The sequence below is a fragment of the Dendrobates tinctorius genome, unplaced genomic scaffold (assembly GCF_039654945.1).
Source record: "Dendrobates tinctorius isolate UK_male_01 unplaced genomic scaffold, ASM3965494v1 ptg000086l, whole genome shotgun sequence".
NCBI classification, from domain to species: domain Eukaryota; kingdom Metazoa; phylum Chordata; class Amphibia; order Anura; family Dendrobatidae; genus Dendrobates; species Dendrobates tinctorius.
The window spans coordinates 3,742,461-3,765,872 of record NW_027361754.1 but is presented as its reverse complement, the minus strand read 5'-3'; the positions used below and the strand labels follow the sequence as shown (position 1 = coordinate 3,765,872).

Below are 23,412 nucleotides of genomic sequence, written 5' to 3'. Positions count from 1 at the left end.
ATCCTTGGAGACCAGTCTGAATTCCTGCTCCTCTAAAGCTAAGTTTTCTGCTCGGCTTTTTGCATTTGTGCTTAGACTTTGTTTTGCTTTGTTTTTCTGGATTTCTGCCATTCCCTGCTGGGGTGTGCTGAATTCCTTTAGCTCTGTCTTCTGAAAATACCTGAGTGCTGATTTAGTTTTTGAAGCCTAGCTGCTTCAGGGTCTTTTTCATATCAGCTTGTTGGCTTATGTCTTTGATCGGGTTTTGGCAGATTGCAGACAGCAACCTTCCTTTCCTGTTCTGTTTAGCTAGCTTGGGCCCCATCGTTTGCTCAGCCTATCTTTCTATCTGTGTGAGTGTTTCTTCATCTTGCTTCACCGTCATTATATGTTGGGGGCTGCCTTTTACTTTGGGGTCTGCTCTGGGGCAGTTTAGATTTCCTTTTCTGTCTTTAGGCTATTTAGCGCTCCGGCTGTGATCGAGGGGTCTAGGGCATCGTAGGAACCCCCCACGGCTACTGCTAGTTGTGTTGATAGGTTCAGGGGTCTGCAATCTGATAGTTGCCAACTTCTCTGGTTTTCTGGACGTAGCTTCTATTTTTGTGTCTGCCTCCTACGGTGACTCAATCATAACACAGGGGTCACATGATCAGGAGCCTCCGTGTGTGCAGGACTCTGCTGTACTGGCTGTCATGTTGCTGGATGGGGTAAGTTTATGTGTGGGGTCAGGAGGGGTTTACAGGGTGGGTGTAGCAGAGCCGCGCATGTACGAGGTGTGCGGAGCGGAGCCGTGTGTGTACGAGGTGTATAGAGCAGAGCCGTGTGTGTACAAGATGTACACAGAGCAGCGTCTGTACAAGGTGTATGGAGCAGAGCCGCATGTGTGTACAAGGTGTACGGAGTGGAGCCACATGTGTGTACGGGGTGTACTTAGCGGAGCTTCGCGTGTACGACGTGTACGGAGCAGAGACGTTTGTGTACGGAGCGGAGCCATGTGTGTATGGAGTGGAGGCGCATATGCACGGAGTGTACTTAGCGGAGCCGCGCGTGTATGAGGTGTACGGAGCGGAGCCGCATGTGTACAGGGTGTACGGAGCGGAGCCCTGTGTGTACGGAGCGAAGCCGCATGTGTACGGGGCGTACGGGTGGAGCCGAGCGTGTACGGGGTGTACTTAGCGGAGTCGCGCATGTAAGGGGTGTACGAAGCGGAGCCGTGTGCGTACGGGGTGTGCGGAGTCGCGCATGTACGGAGCAGAGTCGCGAATGTACAAGGTATACGGAGCGAAGCTGCGCATGTATGAGGTGTACGGAGCGGAGCGTTACGAGGTGTACGGAGCTGAGCTGTGTGTGTATCGAGCGGAGCTGTGTGTGTACGAGGTGTATGGAGCGGAGACGTTTGTGTACAGAGCAGAGCTGCGTGAGTACGAGGTGTACAGAGCGGAGCCGCGTGTGTACGGGGTGTAATTAGCGGAGCCGCACGTGTACGAGGTGTACAGAGCAGAGCCGCGTGTGTACGGGGTGTACTTAGCGGAGACGCGCATGTATGGGGTGTACTTAGCCGCGTGTGTGCAGGGCGTACGAAACGGAGCCCTGTGTGTACAAAGTGTACGGAGCAGAACCGTGTGTGTACAGGGTGTACAGAGTGGAGCTGTGTGTGTATGGAGTGGAGCCGCATGTGTACGGAGCGGAACCGCATGTGTACGAGGTGTATGGAGCAAAGCCGTTTACGGAGTGGAGCCATGTGTGTACAAGGTGTACTGAGCAGAGCCGCATATGTACAAGGTGTACAGAGTGGAGCCATGTGTGCGCGCGAGGTGTGCGGAGCGGAGCCGTTTGTGTACGAGACATACAAAGCGGAACAGTGTGTGTATGAGGTGTGCGGAGCCATGCGTGTACAAGGTGTATGGTCGGGAGCAATCATGCCTCCCAACCGTCCTGGATCCAGCAGGACAGTCCCGATTTTGAATCTGCCCCACTGCCCCGGTCGGGAGGTTGCTTTTCCCGTGGACACAGGAGTACACGGCGGAGCCCCGAGGAGCACTTTAAAATTTGCACATGACGTTCCACCGGAAGTGACGTGCTGGAAGCTGACCGGAAATGAGGTTTTTTTTCGGGAAGAGATTGTGATGGAACCATGGAGGAACTTCAGGGAATGCTTCAGATCATCACCGTGTCCTCCTCCGACAGCATGGACAGCTGGACCGCCTTGGACTCGGGGATGTTGGCCATGTGAGCGGATCATGATATGTCCTGCACCAGGAGGCTCAGGTGGGCATTACAATGGGAGCCAGGCTGCTATAGTATCTTTATAGAATCTTTACTTCTTTCTATCTCTGTTTCTTTCTCTCTCTTCTTTCTTTCTTTCTTTCCCTTCTTCCTTTCTTTCTCTCTGTTCTTTCTTTCCCCTCTTTCTTTCTCTAATATTTCTCTCTGTTCTTCCTTTCTCAATTTGTTCTCTTTCTTTCCCCTCTTTCTCTCTCTCTGTTCTCTCTCTGTTCTTTATTTCTTTCCCCTCTTTCTTTCTCTCTCCCTCTCAGTTCTTTCTTACCGCCCTTCTTTTTTTTCTCTCTCTCTGTTATTTTTTTCTGTCCCCTTTCTCTCTCTCCTCTCTTTTCTTTCTCTCTCTTCTTTCTTTTCCCTCTTTCTTTCTCCCTCTGTTCTTTCTTTCCCCTCTTTTATTTCTCTCTGTTCTTTTTTCTGTCCCCTCTTTCTTTCCCTCTGTTCTTTCTTTGTTTCTTTTTCTCTCTCTTCTTTCTCTCTGTTCTTTATTTCCCCTATTTTTTTATCTCTCCCTCTCTGTTATTTTTTCTGTCCCCTCTTTCTTTCCCTCTGTTCTTTCATTCTCTGTTTCTTTCTTTCATTCTCTTTCTTTCTCTCTCTGTTCTTTCCCCTTTCTCTCTCTAATCTTTCTCTCTGTTCTTCCTTTCTTTCTGTTCTCTTTGTTTCCCCTCTCTCTCTTTCTGTTCTTTCTTTCCCATCTTTCTTTCTCTCTCTGTTCTTTCCCCTCTTTCTTTTTTTTCTCTCTGTTCCCTCTTTCTTTATCGCTGTTCTTTCTTCCTCTCTGTTTCTTTCCCCTCTTTCTTTCTTTTTTTCGCTTTGTTCTCTTTCCCCTCTTTCTTTCTCTCTAATCTTTTTCTTTCTCTCTTTGTTCTGTTTCTCTCTCTGTTCTTCCTTTCGCTCTGTTCTCTCTCCTTTCTTTTTCTTTCCCCATTCTTTCTCTCTGTTCTTTCTCTTCCTTTCTCTATGTTCTTTTTTTCTATCCCCTCTTTCTTTCTCTGTTCTCTTTCCCCTCTTTCTTTGTTCTTTCTTTGTTCTTTCTTTCCCCTATTTCTTTCCCTCTCTCTTCTTTCTCTCTGTTCTTTCTTTTCCTCAGTACCAGTTAATGTGCCAACAATGCCAGCCACTGTGCCCTCAGTACCAGTCAGTGTGCTCAGCAGTGGTGAATGGGTGCGGTTGGTTAGGGTGTGGACATGGGTGTGACTAGTTGTAAAATTGGTGTGGTCAGGGACTTGGCCTAAAATTTGCCATGGCGCGCTGTGCACGCCGCAGCCTTTGTCCCTCTTTCCCTTCTTCAAAAGTTGAGAGGTATGATGGCTGATTTATATCTAATCCATTTGAGGGCTTTACTTCTGCTTTCAGGTGTTTCCCCAGATATCCTGCCATGTACTGCAGACGATGGACTCCCTGCATTAATAACAGGATTACAATGCTGTGAGAAGAGTAACTGACACCAGCACGCTGCTCTTTAGATGGACACGGACATTTCTTTATGTTTTGAACACTAAGTGGGACAAAATTATGTAAAGCAATGTTAGAACTCTGTGGTAGATACTAGCATTTTTTCCCCTTCTTATGATCACTGCAAATTTTGTATTTGGTGGTCTACACCTTCCAGGAGAGGACATACATGCATTTAGGGTTAAAATTCATTTTTGTAGTTGGGTTTTCGTTAATAATTTTGCACCATTTGCCTTTGTGCTGCACAGTATTGCCAGCTGAAAAAGGAGTGAACTGAGAATCCATCAGTGATCTGGTTCTGCTGGGGAGCATGTAGCTCTTATTTTTCTTTCAGAGTCTTCGCAGCTGATTTATAACCACTGGCCACATTAAAAAGTTTTATGTTTAGAGAAACAGTACGCCTATAAACAGCCATACGGTACTTTTTTTATTTTTTTTATCAAACAAGTTCAAAAATTATTTTTAGCTCCAAATACAAATCCCAAAAATGTACAACCCCTTTAATTATTTTACAAACCTTGTAAAGATGACTTTTCTATCCATTTATTAATATGTTTCAAGGAAAGCTATCATACTCTTAAGACAAAGGCAACACCTGGGTGGATGGTGCAGGACACAGTCTTTTTTGGAGACTTTGGATGATACATAAAATTCTACATGCATTTAACATTGACATGGATGGGGTTGGTAGTAGTTTGGGAGGGTTTGCTGTAAATCACTTTATATAAAGCGGGGAGGCTCACATGACATACCGTGTATGATGGTACCACGGCGGTTTTTGGACCAGTATCCATTGGGTTACAATAGAGAAAGAAAGAGAAGACCACTGGATGGATCATGATGTCAGTGTAACCAGACCCTCCGTCATATCAATCTCAGGACACAATTGTACGGAAAATACAGAGAAAAACTATAGGGCTGCAGTAATTCCAGAGTATACTTTGATGGTTGCCTTTGCACATAGGGCTCACTTACTTTTAAACTATAATTTTTAATCTAATTTGCATTTTCTTATTCCAGACAATCTCCCCAGTACAAAACTAATCAAATTACAATGATTCTCCAAAGAAGAAAATGCCTGGTTCTGCCAGGAGCCCTGGATCACAAATGCTGTAATAATTATAATTGTTTCATTGTTTTATGTAAATACAATACAAGCAAAAAATCTAATTGACAATAAATAAATAGTTTGTGTCTCTGATCACAGATTGCTCAGCAGATGCTGTCAGAGGGAACTGGGAGGCGATTGCCTTCGTTTCACAGGATTAGATTCCCATTCACTCTGCTAATTCTCCACCATTTACATGCTCGCTCTGGGGGGCGGGAGACCTGTATACGGAGAATGGGGTTTAGATCTTCGACTACAAAGTGTTTAAAAAAAAACATCTTAACATGTTCACTAAGAACGATATATGCAATGAATTCGGAGACCTGACGTGACGAGGTCACAGCCAGCAGTCGCACCTCTCCGGAAAGCGGATTTCAGGAACGCTCTGCATGTAAAATCATTGCACAAGGGAGGAACGACGCAGAAAGAAAACGGCCAGAGTATAAAAAAAAGCACAGACCGCAAACTATTATTGGATAATATATGTCCTGCTACATTGTTATGATGTTTGTTGTTGTCAAAGTTGTCTGTTTCTATCATAAAGCATCAAATAACGGCTCATTCAGACGCCTGGTTTTCAGCTACGATTTCTATATTTTTCATGGATAGAGCATGAACCTGTTATAACCTATGGAGCTGTTCACACACACACACACACATGTATTTTTGCATACGGAGCAGAATATGAAAAAATCCCGCAGGCGTCCTATTTTGACCTGAGTTACAAGCCTATCAGTCTGTAAGAAAAAAAAAAAATTGGACAGCACTCTGATGGCATCCGTACATCACCCATTTTTCACTGCCTGTTTGGTTGAGGATTCTCACGTTTCAGCCATCAGTTTTTTTGGGATGACCCTTTTCATTTCTATTTTAAAGCCACATTGCCGTTCATACGTTCGGTCTTTTGAGCGTTTTCATCCTCTTCAGGTTTAAAAAAAAAAAAGTTAAGCGTACATCACTTCTTTAAAATGTCTCTTGATAAAATCCACATCAAACGTGTCACGATCCAATTAGAAGACTTCATGGGAAAAAAAACCTGTACTACAAAAGGCTTCAAACAAACTGCTATAGCAAAGAAAAAACTCCTCTAAAACTCCCCAAAGAAGAAGCATTTATGGAAATAATGTTTAAGTTCTTCGACTGCTATTATCTTTTTTTAGCTAGCTTAAATGATTGTTCTCGGCAGCACAACCTGCGTGTCACGATCGTGGTTTGTGGAACCACTGTGCCATGGACCACGGAGAGCCTGGAGGGGCGTGACTAAGCGATCACCTGACTATTCACTAGAGATCTGATGGTGAGGTTAGACTTGGCTCCCGATGAACGCCAGGTACCACTCCAGGGCAGACCAAAAGTCGCGCAGCAACTGGACCCGAAAGACAGACTGGATGGAGCAGCAGGCAGACCTTGTATCAGAGTGCAGCTGACCAAGTTCATATCAGAGTGCAGCAGACAGTTTGTGTCAGAGTGCAGCTAGCAGGATTTGCTCCAGCAGGCAGAATTGGCTTCAGAGTGCAGCAGGCAAGATTTGCTTCAGGGCGCAGCAGGCAGGATTTGCTTCAGAGTGCAGCAAGCGGGATTTGCACTTCGAGTACCACAGGCAGGACTTGCACTGGTATGCAACTTTACACAACATAGACTGAAATAGGAAGGTTGCTCAGGCACCTCATCAATGGAGAGGAAGCAATATACACATAATGCCTCCAAACCATTGGCTGGGGAGGAAATAGCAAGTGCACGTGCTGGCCCTTTAAGAGGACGGGAGTGCGCACGTGCCCTTAGAACATGGCCAAAGGCCCTGCTGGAGGGGCTTCTGGAAGCATGCAGAGCATGAGGCAGAGAGGAACCAACTGCAGAGTGGGTAAGTGAACTGACACGCCGGGAACCCGACGTGATGCTAACAGTTCATAACTAGTATGTGCTGCTGAGAACAATGATATTAAATGCACGTAGAACGATTCTGTCCATATAGCAGGGAGGTCATCTGGTATTAAGAAGCCAAAAAACAACTGCAGACGAGTTGCATGTAGTAGCCGATCGGTGGCACTTGTTTAATGGTTGCAGACGACTTGTGCAAACCAAGCTGTTTGCACTCACCTGGTGAGGTGGTACCTCTAAATCCCAGGTCTGGGTGGGCACACGAGTCCCAAGTGTTGGCAAGGCAGGCAGAAAAGGCACACTGGAAGCAAGGACTTGGCACATGCATGAGACTCCAGACTAGAAGTACAGGTGAAAGGGTGAATGCAGAGATAGCAAAATTAGGGTTAATCGGGTGACCTGTAGATACGGAGGATTAAATTTGGAGCATCAATCGTGGAGCACACCAAACACTGGAAACTAAAGTCTAAATACTAAAACACTAAAAACTGTGTTTCTCAATGGGCCTTAAATAGTAAAAATAAACCAAAAGAGAGGGCCCTCCATGTGAAGAAAGGCACAACATATATGCGGTGGGGGGAGAGGTGTTCATCTCCCCTCTGGTAGTGGTGTATGCAGACACAAGGCTGATGCTAAGCGGTGAATGACGGTGATCCTGGAGCGCTGCGGCACCTTCTGGCATCCTGCTCAGGAGCCGTAACGCAGTGAAAAACAATGAAATACGGGCGGTGGAAATCCGCAGGGTGCCATGCTCGGAGACGGGAATCGCCCAGGTCAGATTAGAAAACTCGACTTATCCAACACAAAAGCGTTTCAGGGACAATCCAACCCCTTCATCAGGTGATTACAAAATGTATACCACACTCAGTGCATTAAAGAGACAATGACGAGATTGGCTGATAATTGCATGCAGGCTTTAAAAATCATGAATAAGTGAAAAATGCAAAATGCTAGGAAAAGAACAGAAGAGATGAGCATTGAACCTATATAGTATTAATCAGTAAATAAGATTCTGTGATGATACGATATTTGCGTGAAGCAGGATGCGTATTACTTTGAGAAGTCTTGTAATTACTTAGTCTATATATATGTTTGTATTTTTGATATGTTGTTCTGTTTTATTACTTTAATAAAAGAGAGATTAAACATAAAAATCATAAATATAAATACAATTTATATTATTACAAATCATAAAAACAAAACAATATTAAAACACCAAACATTAAGTATTTGAAGGAATGAAGTGACCTCTTTATTTAACCCTTTCTCCTTTTATAGGGGGAAAAAAAAAAACACGCCAAATACACCCTCCCCGATCCACATAAGTGCGGGACCTTGCAGTCAAATAACAAAATTACCCCACTTTTGCCAATAATTCCTCGGGTGACGACTGCATCTCAGAAATATACTAAAAAGAGAAGAAAACCCAGAGGCAGACAAGGAAGGGAAAAGCAAGCAATTTTGTCAGTTATCCCATCCCAAGTACCCAATCTCCCAAAAAGGAACAAAGCATAAGAATCTCTAATTTGTCGAAGTATCTTCTCTCCAAAAACGAGGTCCATAAGGAGCCATGCTTTTGCCCAATGACTGACACCATTACATTTGATCTGTTCTTAAAGAGACTTTTTATTATTAGAGAATGGGGGAGGGGAATCAGGATACCCATCATTTTGAATATCAGGAAGGTGCTAATTCTGTCACACCAGTCAGTGATTCCCAACATGAGGAGGTAAAAGGAAAATCCCATTTCTATCCCATACACCACTGTGGAAGCGATCTCGATACTTTTCACCATTATTAAAAGATCTCAGCAATTTTCTTGTTATGGGACGGGGGAGGGATGTGTTTGGTGTATTTGCATTTATTAAAAAATGGGGAAAGTATTATAATTTGTACTCTAATGTATACTTATGTATGTAATATTATCCTGTATGCTTTCTCCAATAAAAAGTATTTGATTTAAAATTAAAAAAAAACTCAAGAAACTTTCTAAAAATCAGGGGACAAGATAACCACACCTGAAACGAGCATCAAGCCCTCCAGTCGTTTAGATCCAACCAACAGATTGTGATTATGCCGACAAAAGAGGAATGGTTGTCATTATGAACAAAACTTAGTATGTTGTGGAAGGTTTACGTATTCTGGGTGATAAATACTACTGTAAGCTAGAAACAGATCCATCATCCCACTATCTACTTATAATGGCATGTTGAAAAAAAAGTAATCAGTACTAACATTCTACACAAAAAAAGATTGACAATTTCAGTGGCCTTATTTTTATTTTAAACCCAAAATCCACAAAAGCTTAACACACCCCAATGGGCGTCCCATTACTTTGGGAATCAAATCCAGTACAGCTAACCTGTCCCACTACATCAATTTGTTCCTTAAAGTATGTTGTTCAACTTACTTCCCATATTCGGGATTCATCGCATTTAATCATGGAACTGAAAAAACTTCCACTCCATTTTTTTTTTTTTACATTAGATGCAAGCGCTCTTTACACTACATGTATGTGCTCTACAATGTAACATCATTCATCTCTTGGGTTTGACTGCTGTGGAGTTTTGTCTGGGTCAGGATAGTGACATTTTCAGACAAAAGGGAAATTCTCTTACCGTAAGTAGTGTAGAATGTATACTCAATCATAATATAGTCAGCTTTGAGGGTGTGACCTACCGATAGACCAGGAGCTGCGCCATGGGGACTCGAGTTGTTCCCAGTTATGTGAATCTATTCACGGTGCATTTCGAATCCCTTCACATTGGACAGTCCCCCCCCCCCTGCTGATGGGTCACAACCTATTTTACAAAGACAATTTAATATTCATCTGGACAGATACTCGGGATGAGGCCCAAACGTTTATAAACAATGTGAATAATAATACAAGGGGGCGAGAATTTACATCCACCACATAGAGTTTCTGGATCTAATCATTGCCAAAAATCAGGATGGTGAGGTATACACTTTGACATATTTCGAAAAGGTGGATGTGAACATTTACTTAGATTTTCTTAGCGGCCACCTCCCCAAGTGGATAAAAAATGTACCCTATGAACAATACTGCCATATTCAGAAAAATTGTACGAAAGATGAGGACTTCTGTAAAGAATCCCTCATTTTGAACAAAAGATTTAGGAAAAAAGGTTATCAGGAAGGAATCCTCAAAGATGCCTATAAGAAAACAAGGAATCTCCAACAGATTGATTGTTTGTACAAAATAAGGGAACGGGGGGATGGAAATTAAAACATCCAATGCATCTGCTGGGGACGGTATATTTAGATACAGCTTTGTGACAACATTTAGTAGGTCTCAAAGAACTGTCAAGAAATTTTTAAAAAAAAGTATTGGTTTATTATGGGGAATGATCCGGTCCTGTTGGTGGCTATACCTAGAAACTCTAGTATTGTGTTGAGAAGGAACAAAAGTTTGAAAAGTCTTATCACACCTACTAGGGTTAATGGTAGGGCTAAACCTTCTAATAATCTGTCAAGGAATCCTGAGGAAGGAGCCCTCCAGCTCCGAAACGCGCGTCGGGGACAGGACCGACCCTGCTGCCTCCCCCCGTATTTCAGGTATAGCAATGCAGTTTTTTATGCCATTGCTATGATGAGTATTATACACCAATTCTATTTGTGCGTTTTGCACTTTGTCAGGGAATATTTCCTATGAAGGATAGCAGCACTTGCTTTATGATTTGTTATATTATATTCTATATAACCCCTTGACTTTTATTAGCTATACTATCTAGCTCTGCATTCTATTATCCTGATGGGGTGTTTGCAGACTCGTTGGCCCTCCATGACCATTGTGTTCATCTTTATGCTGTTCCTTTTCCCTTTCCAAACACTGTGTGTCCATATTTATTAATGTTTTATTACTATTTTCAATAAACATCATAGTTTTATTGATTTTTGACTGCTTCTTCTTTTGGTATTTTCTAAGGAATCCTGAACGTAGGGGTATGTTTAGGTGTGGAAACTAAGTGTTTATGCTGCACAATGCTGAAGCATGGATGTACAGACTTTTAAATCAAGGTTGCCTAGAGAAACTTTAGAAGTTTACCAACATCTATCCTGTGGCATGAATGTGGGTGCAGTCTCCAATATGCAGGTTTACACAGCAGAATGAACGGCCAACATCCACAATATCGAAAATGGAGTAACTATCCATAACCTGTCAAGGCATTTCCTAATGTATCACCAAAAAATGCCTGAAAAATATTCAGAATTGAGAGTCCTCAGTGGTTGATACCTTTTAATGGCTAACTGAAAAGATGGTAACACATTGCAAGCTTTCTAGACTACTCAGGTCTCTTCATCAGGCTAGACTAATACAAAATCTGAAGAGTCACATATTTATGCACAACACAGCACAGAAAAAATGCAATAGATGAGACAAGTGACATGACTGTGTGAAGTGAAGTGACGTGTCATTCACGTCACTCAGGGCCGGCCCGAACGTATAGGCGAACTAGGCGGCCGCCTAGGGCGCCGACCCAAAGGGGGCACCAGAGAAAAAATAGAAAAAATTATAAAAAATCTTTACAAAAGGCAAAAAGTTTTAGGGATGGAAAGAAAAGTGTACATATTTAAGGGCAAATATGACGCAAGAGAGGTTGGTAGGGTTGGCAACAATTTCGATCGAATCTGAAGTTGCTAAACAAATTAATCTCGGTGACTTAGTGTCATCCTTTTCAAAAAAAAAGGCAAGGAAACAAAAATTTTAATTACCTATGGTCATTTTTGTTTTGTGTTATTGATTACTTTGTATATATTTGTCCTATACAACTTCTCAGAAGATTAAAGAGTTAGGAGAGAGTTAATTAATCATTGTTGTTGTGGTTTATTTTGCTCCTAAATTTATATCCCAAGTTTTCATCTACTGCCAAGAATAGTAGGGGCGCAACAAAATAGTTTCGCCTAGGGCGCCGTAATCTCTCAGGCCGGCCCTGACGTCACTTGTCTCATCTATTGCATTTTTTCTGTGCTGTGTTGTGTATAAATATGTGACTCTTCAGATGTTGTATTAGTCTAACCTGATGAAGAGACCTGAGTAGTCTCGAAAGCTTGCAATGTGTTACCATCTTTTCAGTTAGCCATTAAAAGGTATCAACCACTGAGGACTCTCAATTCTGAATATTTTTCTATCTACTGGCTAACACAGTACAAAGATATACATCTTTCCTGTATCAAAAAATGCCTGATAATTTACGTTTGACCATTCTTCAACATATACCAGAGACAAGCTTACCAAATGGACCATCAGTAATAAGGGCTCTCCCAAAGGCTGAGCTACAAAACCATATACACATATAGACAAGCCAAATTGTTCATTACTTAAAAGAATGCTTTTTTTTTTTATTATGAAAAAGGTATAAAGACACCAGGTATATACCTAATATGCCAAATGTGAGAACAAAGTACAGCCAGGTAAAATTAACCTGTGTTCCTTTAACAGGATTATGCTCATGCCTTATTTTGGCTTGATCCTTACATGATGATTTTTTCATATGTACACATTGATCCTAGATGTATTAGCTCTTTTTTTGGCATATGATCAGTTTCTTCTAACAGTTTAATAAGAGACTCACCTCACTTTCCTACTTGGATTATTCTGTCTTAATTGGATAGGAGTTTGTTCCACTATCTTTACTTATGTGTAATAATATATAATATTATATGAGCGCTCTCAAATTTTGATGTTTTTTTTCCCCCCATCAATGAATTATGAATTTGATCATGAAGTAAGTTTTTTTTTCTGTTGTGGCTTTGCCTATGTCCGATACTCTCCTTTTAAACAAACTCTTTTAATATTTTGTTTGTTAATTATTTAATATTTTTTTTTTATAATTTGGCTTATTCCTATATGTGTATATGGTTTTATATACTCAACAACAGTCCGGATAGGACACAGAGGCTGAATAACAGAGTCCTTCTGGATATACAAGTTGGCTACTTTGTAGCCATGGGTTTGCACAATTTTTGATCCCGATCTAGTGTAGCCGCCCAAGAGAATGTGATCTTAGGAGTACTGGATTTGTGCCTACTTATTATCATTATGTATGAAGGGGACGGATCTTCCCTGAAACGTGTTGTGTGTTGAATAAATCGACTTTTCTGATGTGACCTTGGTGGTTTCTGACTCAGTGCGTGGTGTCCTGTGGATCTCCACCGCACACCTTTCATCACTTTCACTGGGCCTTAAATAGTATTCGGGAGGAGATTTCACCGAGCCATGCCAGGCAACCGGAAAAACCTGGTGGATCTCCACCGCACACCTTTCATCACTTTCACTGGGCCTTAAATAGTATTCGGGAGGAGATTTCACCGAGCCATGCCAGGCAACCGGAAAAACCTGGTGGATCTCCACCGCACACCTTTCATCACTTTCACTGGGCCTTAAATAGTATTCGGGAGGAGATTTCACCGAGCCATGCCAGGCAACCGGAAAAACCTGGTGGATCTCCACCGCACACCTTTCATCACTTTCACTGGGCCTTAAATAGTATTCGGGAGGAGATTTCACCGAGCCATGCCAGGCAACCGGAAAAACCTGGTGGATCTCCACCGCACACCTTTCATCACTTTCACTGGGCCTTAAATAGCATTCGGGAGGAGATTTCACCGAGCCATGCAGAGCACAACAGAAGGCAGCGGATCGGGGCAAAGGAAAAAGAGCCCGGGACAGGTATATTCATGTGGAAAGCAATTGTCAGGCGCAATGAAGGTCCCCTGTTAATGTAAGCCATTATACGATCTGATATACACAAGAGAAAACTGTCTGTAAGGTCGACAAAACATCACTAATGTCAACAAGAGTTGCGTGTGGCAGTGTATTGATTGAATTATTAGATTCGATTATATAATAGTAATGTGTATATAGACGAAGATGATGGCTTAGATGTTGTAACCTTGGCCAGGAAACAATTGCTGATAGGCTCCATGTTTGACGATCAGCGGTCATTCAGTATTCTGTTTAGCAAGGCTGAGGACAATTTTTTTGAACAGAGAACAGTTAGGCCATGTTCACATAGCGTTAACCAGCCCTATCAACGCATAGCGTTGACGGACTGCGTTAACGCTATAGCATAACGCGATATGCGTTATGCTATACCGCTAGCGCTGATGATTCATCAATGCTAGCGGTGACATGCTATACCGCTAGCGCTTATGAATCATCAGCGCTAGCTGTGTCGGAGCCTCAGACGCTGCAGGACGCGTCCGAGGCTCCGTCAGTGCTTAACGGCACATCGCGAACGCGTGCCGCTTTATGGCACACGTCGCGATGAGCCACATAATGGTGGTTTATGGCAGCGTGAACGGACTGCGTTAAACCGTTGAACGTGGTGTATGGCACCGTTGAACGGACTGCCATAGCGCAGTGAGAACCCGGCCTTATTAATATACCGTAATTATTCTGGCTGCACAGAGTATCATTTTATCATCAGCACAGACTATATGCTGTCGACAATTATGAATTTTAACCTTGTATAAAAATCATTGCATTCTGCGAACAAGTATCCTGCGCATTTGTTGAGAGTTTGCCCTTTTAAACAGCCAGCTAATTGAGAAATGAGACTTCCTACAAACACTTGTTCCACCATCAGAGGCCAGTGGAAACGGGGCCCAAGTGCTGGCTGTCATTTATCTCCATAGACAGAAAGACTATAATAACAATTTATTTATACTGAGTCAACATATTTCACAGCACTTTACAATTCAGATAAATTGATAAATATTGAAAGAAGGATAAAGAAGACAAGTGAAGAAAAGTGAACTTGTGTCCTACGGTGAAGAGATTTAGGTCTGGATCTGCAGGTCACTCAGGTCAGTTTGGAAGAAATTTGACATAGTAACTTGATCCGTCTGTTGACAAGTATTTAGCTTCAGTCTCCTGTTCTGAGACATAATTATGGTGTAACCTGTCGAAGGCAAAGTGTGTGGAGACCGATCACTATATACACAGTGGGGAAAGTAAGTATTTGATACTCGGCCAATTTTGCAAGTTTTCCCACCTACAAAGAATGGAGAGGTCTGTAATTTTTTCCTAGGTGCGCTTCACCTTTGAGACAGAATCTAAAAATAAAAATCTGAAAATCATATTGTAGGATTGTTATATAAATTAAATTGCATTTTATTGCATGAAATAAGTATTTGATCACCGACCTACTAGCAAAAATTCTGGCTCTCACAGACCTGTTAGTTTTTCTGTAAGAAGCCTCCTACTGTTTACTCATTACCTGTATTAATTGCACCTGATTTATAGAGGTAAAGCGTTCAAAGACATCTGTCCGCACACTCCATCACACTCCAACCTCTCTATCATGGCCAAGACCAAAGAGCTAATGACACCAGGGACAAAATTGTAGACCTTCACAAGGCTGGGATGGGCTACAGGGCAATAGCAAAGCACCTTGGAGAGAAGGCTACAACTGATGGCACAATTATTAGAAAATGGAAGAAACACAAGATGACTGTCAATCTTACCTTGGTCTGGGGCAGGGGTGGGATTCGTCCGGTGCTCCCCGGTTCGATGGAACCGCTTGTTAAAAAAGCAGCCGGTTCCCCGAACCGGGGAGATTCAGAGCCGCGATCCAGTACTTATGCAACGCTGCGTAAAACTCTTACCCCCTTGGCTCATTTCTGGGACTGAGCAGCAGGTGGCTTCGCGGGGACGCCGGTAATTGTAGTTCCGTTTCCAGTCCCCCCTCATGCTTCCCTCCCACTTCCAGACTACAGCTCCCAGAAGGCATTGCGCGGCAGCGGCCCGGCTGTCATTGTGAAGCAAGTTAGGCTGCAGTCAGTGAGAGTTTCGCTGTCATGCCGCTGCTCTTTGACAGCTGGAGGATAGACGTGAGCCTGGCCACCGCCCGGATCCTGCAGAGAGCAGCGCCCACCTGCAGGTAAGAGGTGCCTTACTGCACAGTGCGGACACCGCAGGGGGCAGAGGAGCTCTCCATTCCTCTCCATTCCTCTCCATGCATTGCAGAAAACCGGAAAAGACAAGACAGATGTGAACTCAGCTCTACCAGGGTAACCATGCTTCACAGGATGACACTGCTGCAAAACTCTTCCTTTAATTGAAGTTTGCAGCAGAGGCTGAGGCATGGCAGCAGTGTGGCAGCAGTGTTTATATGGCACCGACATGTTCCACTGTGCTGTACACACACAATGTCATCATTCCTGACCGTCACTGTCCTCAGTGGGACCCTTGATGGGGGTGATGGAGAAGGCAATGATGGGGGTGATGGGGAGACGGCAATAATGGGGGTAATGGAGAGGGAAATGATGGGGCTGATGGAGGAGGAAATGATGGAGGTGGTGGAATGGGCAATGATGGGAGTGGTGGGGAAGAAAGCAACGATACTGGTGGGGGAGAAGAAAATGATGGAGGTGGTGAAGAGGGCAATGATGGGGTGGGGGAGAGTACAATAATGGGATGCGAGGGGAGGAGGACAATGAAGGGTGTGGGATGGGGGACTTATAATGGCCTTAGGAACAGGGGGAGGTGGATGAAGACATTATTATCGCTTATTATGTCTAACACAGTCCCTTAGTATATAGTGTACTCACAATGTCTAACACAGTCCCTTAGTATATAGTGTACACACTAATTCTGTATAACACCATCCTTAGTTACATAGTTTCCTCTTTTTATTATGTATAACACCGTTCCTTATTACGTACCATCCTCTCTAGTTATATATGGTGCTGTCCCTTTTTATATAGCTTCCTCTGCTGTTATGTACTGTGCTGTCTCTTACATAGTGTATTCTTGTTATCTTTGTTATTCACAGCGCCCTCTTTTATTACATAGACCCCTCTCTTTTTTTTATATAAAATGACTGTTGATCGAGCAGCCGGTGACCAGAATACCAATCCATCAGCTACTCCATTAGAAAGGAAGCTTTTCCATGCTCCATCAGCCATCATTGCATTATACGGCTAGCAAGACAGGACGGTATGTAATAAAAAAACAGTGCTCTATATAATTCAATATGTAAGGGACGGTACTGTACATGACAAGAGAGGGCACTGTGTAAGGGACAGCAATATACATAATAAAGAAGACTATGTAATATATATATACACATGTATGTGTGTGTGGCTATATATATATATATATATATATATATATATATATATATATATATATATATACACACACACACACACATGTAGCTTTGACGCCATAAAAGGAGGGGGTCCTAGACACATTTCTTGCGCAGGGGCCCCAAGCTGTGAGTGTCTGCCTCTGGGTACTGCCACTAACTTCTCTCAGTCTCCTCTCATGCTGACCGCATCAGTACTGACTACTCGGCCCACACACAAGCCTGGACGTGACGGTGACGTCCCTTAAAATAGCATAACCACCTCTTCTATCCTGGCAGAGCTGGATGGTTATGGACCTCACCGGTTACATCATCAGTGTGCGCCGTCGGATTGCACGCGCCGTCGGATTGCATGCGTCGTCAGGAGAGCCGCTGGCCAGAAGGTGCACTGTTCTGATCTCATTCCAATTTATTTTTTTTTTAACTGTTTGACTGCGCCCCTACTTAAATGGGTGTGGCTTAAAATGGGTGTGGTTTAAAAGTGGGTGTGGCTTAAAATGTGTGTAGTTTTCCTACACACAAACACAGAACCTGTTGTTAAAAATTTGAATCCCACCCCTGGGTCTGGGGTTCCATGTAAGATCTTTGCTCGTGGAGTAAGGATGATTTTGAGAATGGTCAGGAATCAGCCCAGGACTACACGGGATGACCTGTTCAATGACCCAAAGAGAGCTAAGACCACAGTCTCAAACATTTGCTTTAGTAACACACTATGTCATCATGGATTAAAATCCTGCAGGACACGCAAGGTCCCCCTGCTCACACCAGCACATGTCCAGGTCCGTTTGAACTTCGCCAATGAACATATGAATGATCCAGAGGAATGGGAGATGGTCATGTGGTCAGATGAGGCCAAAATAGAACTTTTTAGTATCAACTCCACTCGCCGTGATTGGAGGAAGAAAGATGAGTGCAACCCCAAGAACACCATCCCAACAGTGAAGAATGGTGAGGGAAACATCATACTTTGGGGGTGCTTTTCTGTAAAGGGGACAGGACGATTGCATTGTATTGAAGATGGATGGGGTCATGTATCACAACATTTTGACCCACAACCTCCTTCCGTCAGTATGAGCATTGAAGTTGAGTCATAGCTGGGTCTTCCAGCCTGAAAATGACCCAAAATACACAGCCAGGGCAACTAAAGAGCAGAGTTGAGCAAATTTGATGGGGTCAGGGCTTATTCAGCAAGCTACAGCGCTTACCGAATTAGCTGCGGAGGGAACCTGGCTTCCCTGAATCGCTCCGGCTGATCAGCTGTTCGGCTCCGAAGCCGCATGTGTCGCGGCTGTGTGACAGTCACGACACATGCATGGAGAGCCTGTTTTTTGGGCGCTCCATGCATGTGTTGTGCCTACGACACAGCCGTAAACATGCAGCTGTGGAGCCAAACAGCTGATCAGCAGGAGCGATCCAGGAAGCCGGGTTCCCTGTGCAGCTTATTCGGTAAGCACTATAGCTTGCCGAATAAGTCCTGACCCGATCAAATTTGTTCAACTACACTAAGGAGTGGCTCCGTATGAAGCATTTCAAGTTCCTGGAGTTTTCTAGCCAATCTTCAGACCTGAACCCAATAGAAAATCTTTGCAGGGAGGTCAAACTCAATGCTGGTCAAAATCCCTGCTGCAATGTGTTCAAACTTGGTCAAGAACTACAGGAAACGTCTGACCTCTGTAATTACAAACAAAGATTTCTGTACCAAATATTAAGTTCTGTTTTTCTATTGTATCAAATACTTACTTCATGCAATAAAATGCAAATTAATTATGCAAAAATCATACAATGTGATTTTCTGGTTTTTATTTTTTAGATTTTGTCTCTCACAGGTGAAGTGTACCTACGATAAAAATTACAGACCTCTCCATTCTTTGTAGGTGGGAAAACTTGTAAAAGTTTATTCTAAGAAAAGTTAAGGGATTGACTTCACTTTTTTTCATATATAAAGACAATTCAGCGAGTTTACAAAGAATGTGCCCTTGTGATCGAGTACTTTGATCGGATGTAGTAACCAGCTAACATTGGTATGGCAGTCAGTGAATAAAGTATCGCACCATTTCCACTGTAATGTGTCCATATCCGGACTGTGCTTCATCAGTGATGCCGGAGGGCTGCACACAACCTGCACTCATGCGTTATCATACGACCAGCAGGTAAGTCACATTTGTATAGCGGATAGAGAAGTAAATCTATTGGGCTACCTGATGTTCTTGACAAGTGTCTCCGAATGAGGAGACCAAAACGAAGCCAACCGTATGCACTGGTCCAGGAGTTGGAAACGTCACAGATTACAATAGCGTGAGAGTGAATAAAGTTTTATAAATCTCATCCATATGTTACGAAAATTGACCTGTGGGTGTGGAAACTTGTTGTTTTGGCATTTTTTTAAGCGGTGTAAGTGCTGTTCTTTTCAAGCTTTGTTCTTGAGAAGTAACCACCTCTTTCCTGCATATAAACCTAGTCTTGTGAGCCAACTGGGTGTTGTCCTCAACGTTTCTCCATGGGCTTCCTCCTCAAGACCACTCCCAGTTGGATAAAAAGGCTAGATTTATATAAAGAGAAGAGGAGGTCTTATTTTAGTAACTGAAAAGAAAAACCTACAAGATCAATATTAAGTGAAAAAAAAACCATTTTTGGCAAGTGACTGCTCCTCATTAAATCTGTGGCTTGCCAGTTTCTGTAAGGGTAGGTTCACACCACCGATGTCTCCACATCAGAGAAAAACGGTCTGACCACGCTTTGATGAGTGAGCATTTTTTATTTTCTTTTTCATGGACCCAAAAGACTTGTATTGCAGGTTTTCATTAAACACTTGGATCAAAATCGTAAAAAAAAAAATTTTTTCCCGGACCACTCTGTCCAAGAAAAAAAAAAAAAAAAAAAAAAATCAGACAAGTGCACAGTGCCATAGAATATCCTAGGTGCGAGTGCTATCTGGAAAAATGTCCGGATAGCAATCGTATGAGAAAATCTGTCGTGTGCATGAATCCCTAGACTGATCATGGATTTCATTTGGATTTTTACTATTCATGTGAAAAGGAAATATACGGTAATCACCAGATTAATAAGTAATTTATTGTTGTGAATTTTACCGTAAATTTAAATAAATGATAAAAAAAAATAAGATGCACAAAAATCTGCATAATTGAGAATGACTTCTGAAAAATAATTTTCATCCCACATGGACCTACCTGAAATGCTACCATCTTTCATACTGAGCAGTAAGGAATAATAACCATGTAATATCAGATTCATTTGTAACAGATTCCACAAAATTAGGAAGTAAAATGAATCTGGTGATGAAGGCAGATACTTGTCCAGACACTTTTTATACTGTGGACCTATTGACATTTTTATTTATTTATTTGGGGGGGGGGGGGGGGGGGCATTTATTCAGAAAAAAAATAGAGAAAGGAACTAAACATGGTCATAAGGAAATTTGATGGCATTCATTTGGCATTCAGATTTTCGTGAATGGGTCACTACGAGATACTTGAAAAATATGTAGAGTTGAGAGTCCTCAGTAGTTGATACCTTTTAATGGCTGACGGAAAAGAGATACTTGGAAAACCTTTGTCAATACTTTACAAAGTTGCGACTTGCATGTGTTATAACCTGGATGTTGTATGTTATAATTAGTCGAGATGAGAGCGGACGTTTCGCGCCCACATGTAACATAAACTAAGCGGTGCGCCTGCATACGTGTAATATCTGTGCTGCCACCATGGCTGCTCAGGAAGGAATGAATGTGGCTTCAGTGTGATTATTCCTCCTAGACATGTCCTTAGCCTCTCCTCTCCCCTCCCCCAGTGCAGCTCCTTTTCCCCTGAGCTGCATACCCTTTAGCTGAGCTAACTGCAGGACAGGACTGAGTAGGGGGATTGTTCAAAGAAAGTGGCCCTTTGGTTGGTTGCTATAGAAACCGACATACCACAGCTCTGACCCCTGAGTGGTTTTAACACTCTCCCTCAGCGGGGATGCCAGCAGCTGGACCGCAGCTGTTTGGAAGGCCTCTACAAAAGCAGGAATCCCGGCCACTTACACTGAAAAATAAACATTAATCCCCTCAAACCAACTTCAAGGACATGGCCTCAGTGCTGCCTACCAGTCTGCATCTTACACTATAAATAAGTCAGTGCATGGCATGAAAAGCAGAGCGGGCGCCACCTGTGCCAACCAGGAGAGCTGTATGCAATGGCCAATATCGGGGAAAGGGCTGTACCACGACAGATGCACTCACAACTGTATGTGATCTGGACTTGTCTGTATGATGAACGCTGTACGCTCCACATACACAAAGGACTGACAGCCAGACAGGACATACAACGCTAATGAGAGCCACAGCCCATACCGTCAGCATGCCACAGCCCATACCCGCTAGCGGGCCACAGCCCATACCCGCTAGCGGGCCACAGCCCATACCAGCTAGTGTGCCGCAGCCCATACCAGCCAGCGCGCCACACTCCATACCAGCCAGTGCACCGCAGCTCATACCTGCCAGCGGGCCGCAGTCTATACCTGTCGGCGCGCCACAGCCCATACCAGCCAGTGCGCCGCAGCCCATGGCTGCTAGCACATCACAGCCCATAACCACCAGCGTGCCATAGCCTATAACTGCCAGCTTGCCACAGCTAGATCCTACCTATACCCATCAACATGCTAAAGCCCATACATTTCAGCGCACTACAGCCTATACCTGTCAGTGCGCTTCAGCCCATACCAGTAGGCGCTACGGCCTTTTCCCATCAACATGCTATAGCCTATACCCATCACCAACCTACAGTCCATACCTGTGTCACTATACTACAGCCTGTACCTACACACACACACACACACTGCTGTGATAAAGCTCAGTATGAGTTCAATAAAGCGGTGACGTCCTCTTCTTTGCTTCCCATCGCGGCTCTGGCGCAGGCGTACTTTACCTGCCCTGTTGAAGGCAGAGTAAAGTACTGCAGTGTGCAGGCGCCGGACCTCTCTGACCTGGTCCGGCACCTGCGCACTGCAGTACTCTGCTCTGCCCTCAACAGGGCAGAGCAGTGCACCTGCGCCGTGACGGGATGCAAAGAAGAGGACGTCACCGCTGCAAGACGGGAAGCGCCGAAACGAACCGCAACACCCATTGGACCAAAACCGGACCGCTCCTGGGTGAGTATAATCTAACTCGTTTTTCTTCTCTTTCAGGTTACATCAGGGGCTTATCTACAGCATTACAGAATGCTGTAGATAAGTCGCTGATGTCGGTGCCGGCAGCTGATAGTCCAAAAATGGGGTGACAGATTCCCTTTAATTTAAATAGAATGATCGCCTAAATTTTTTTTTTACGAATTAAAACAAGTGAGCAGGGCCAGTTGAGGCAAAGTGGGGCCCTAGGCAAAGTTTAAAATAGGGCCCTAAATGCTAACATATTGCACATCACACAGAAGCATTTGGTTGTACTTACATGCGCTGAGTTCAGACAAATGAATGAATGTGATCGAGAATATTGAAATCGCTCAACATTTTTTTCCCGGCCTTTTTCCACTGTCTGAGAAAGAACAATGGGGACAGGACAATCACTAATGGATCACTAATAGATCGCCATACAGTATCATGTTATCTATAGTTTACACCGGTGATGAGCTGCTGAGAACAATGATTTTTGTTCCGGCATAAACAATCCAATCACTCGATGAATAGGCAGCATTTTGCTTGTTTAATATAATACACCCCATAGTCCTCAATATATATTATGTGCACCACAGTCCTCCATATTGTAAAATGCACACCCCATAGTCCCCATATAATATAATATGCCCCATAGTCCTCCATATAGTATAATACACTCCCCATAGTCCTCCATATAGTATAATACACTCCCTATAGTCCTCCATATAATATAATGCACTCCCTATAGTCCTCCATATATTACAATACAGTGCTCAGTCATCCATATAGTATTATACACTCCGCATAGTCCTCCATATATTAAAAAACACTCCTCAGTCCTCCATATAGTATAATACAGTCCTCAGAGTCCTCCATATATTAAAATACACTGCTCAGTCCTCCATATAGTATAATACACTCCTCATAGTGCTCCATATAGTATAATGCACCGCCATAGTCATCGATGTAGTACAATTCACTTCCCAGAGTTTAATGCATCCCATAGTTCTTTATAGTATAATGCATTTCCCATATTTCTCGATACAGTATAATGCAGCCCACATATAGTATAATGCAGCCACCCCATAGAACTTATTGCAGCCACCCCATAGAACATAACATAGCCACCCCACAGAGTAAAAGGCAATCACCCCAAAGAGTATAATGCAACCACCCCAGAGTATAATGCAGCCACTCCACAGAATATAATGTAAGCCCCATAGAATATAATGCAGCCCCCCTCATATAGTATAATGCAGCCCCCCATAGAATATAATACAGCCCCTCCATAGAATATAATGCAGCCCCCTTATATAGTGTAATGTAGCCCCTCCATAGAAAACAATATAGCCCTCCTCATAGTATAATGCAGCCCCCCAATATAATACAATGTAGCCCCCTCAGAGTATGATGCAATCACCCCTCAGAGTATAATAAATATAATACAGC

The 23,412-nt window shown here is 43.2% G+C and overlaps 1 protein-coding gene across 31 annotated transcripts in view; it reads right to left on the bottom strand.

Moving 5' to 3' along the window:
• The window catches only part of PKNOX2 (PBX/knotted 1 homeobox 2), a 485,162-nt gene that overhangs the window by 244,128 nt on the left and 217,622 nt on the right, over positions 1-23,412 (bottom strand). For 10 of the 31 annotated variants that reach the window (XM_073584917.1, XM_073584921.1, XM_073584925.1 and 7 more), the window contains one exon: positions 22,259-22,342. The exons of the other annotated variants lie outside the window; for them this stretch is intronic. The gene's annotated coding sequence lies outside the window, so the exon portion shown is untranslated. The remainder of the gene's footprint in view (positions 1-22,258; positions 22,343-23,412) is intronic. 31 annotated transcript variants of the gene reach the window in all.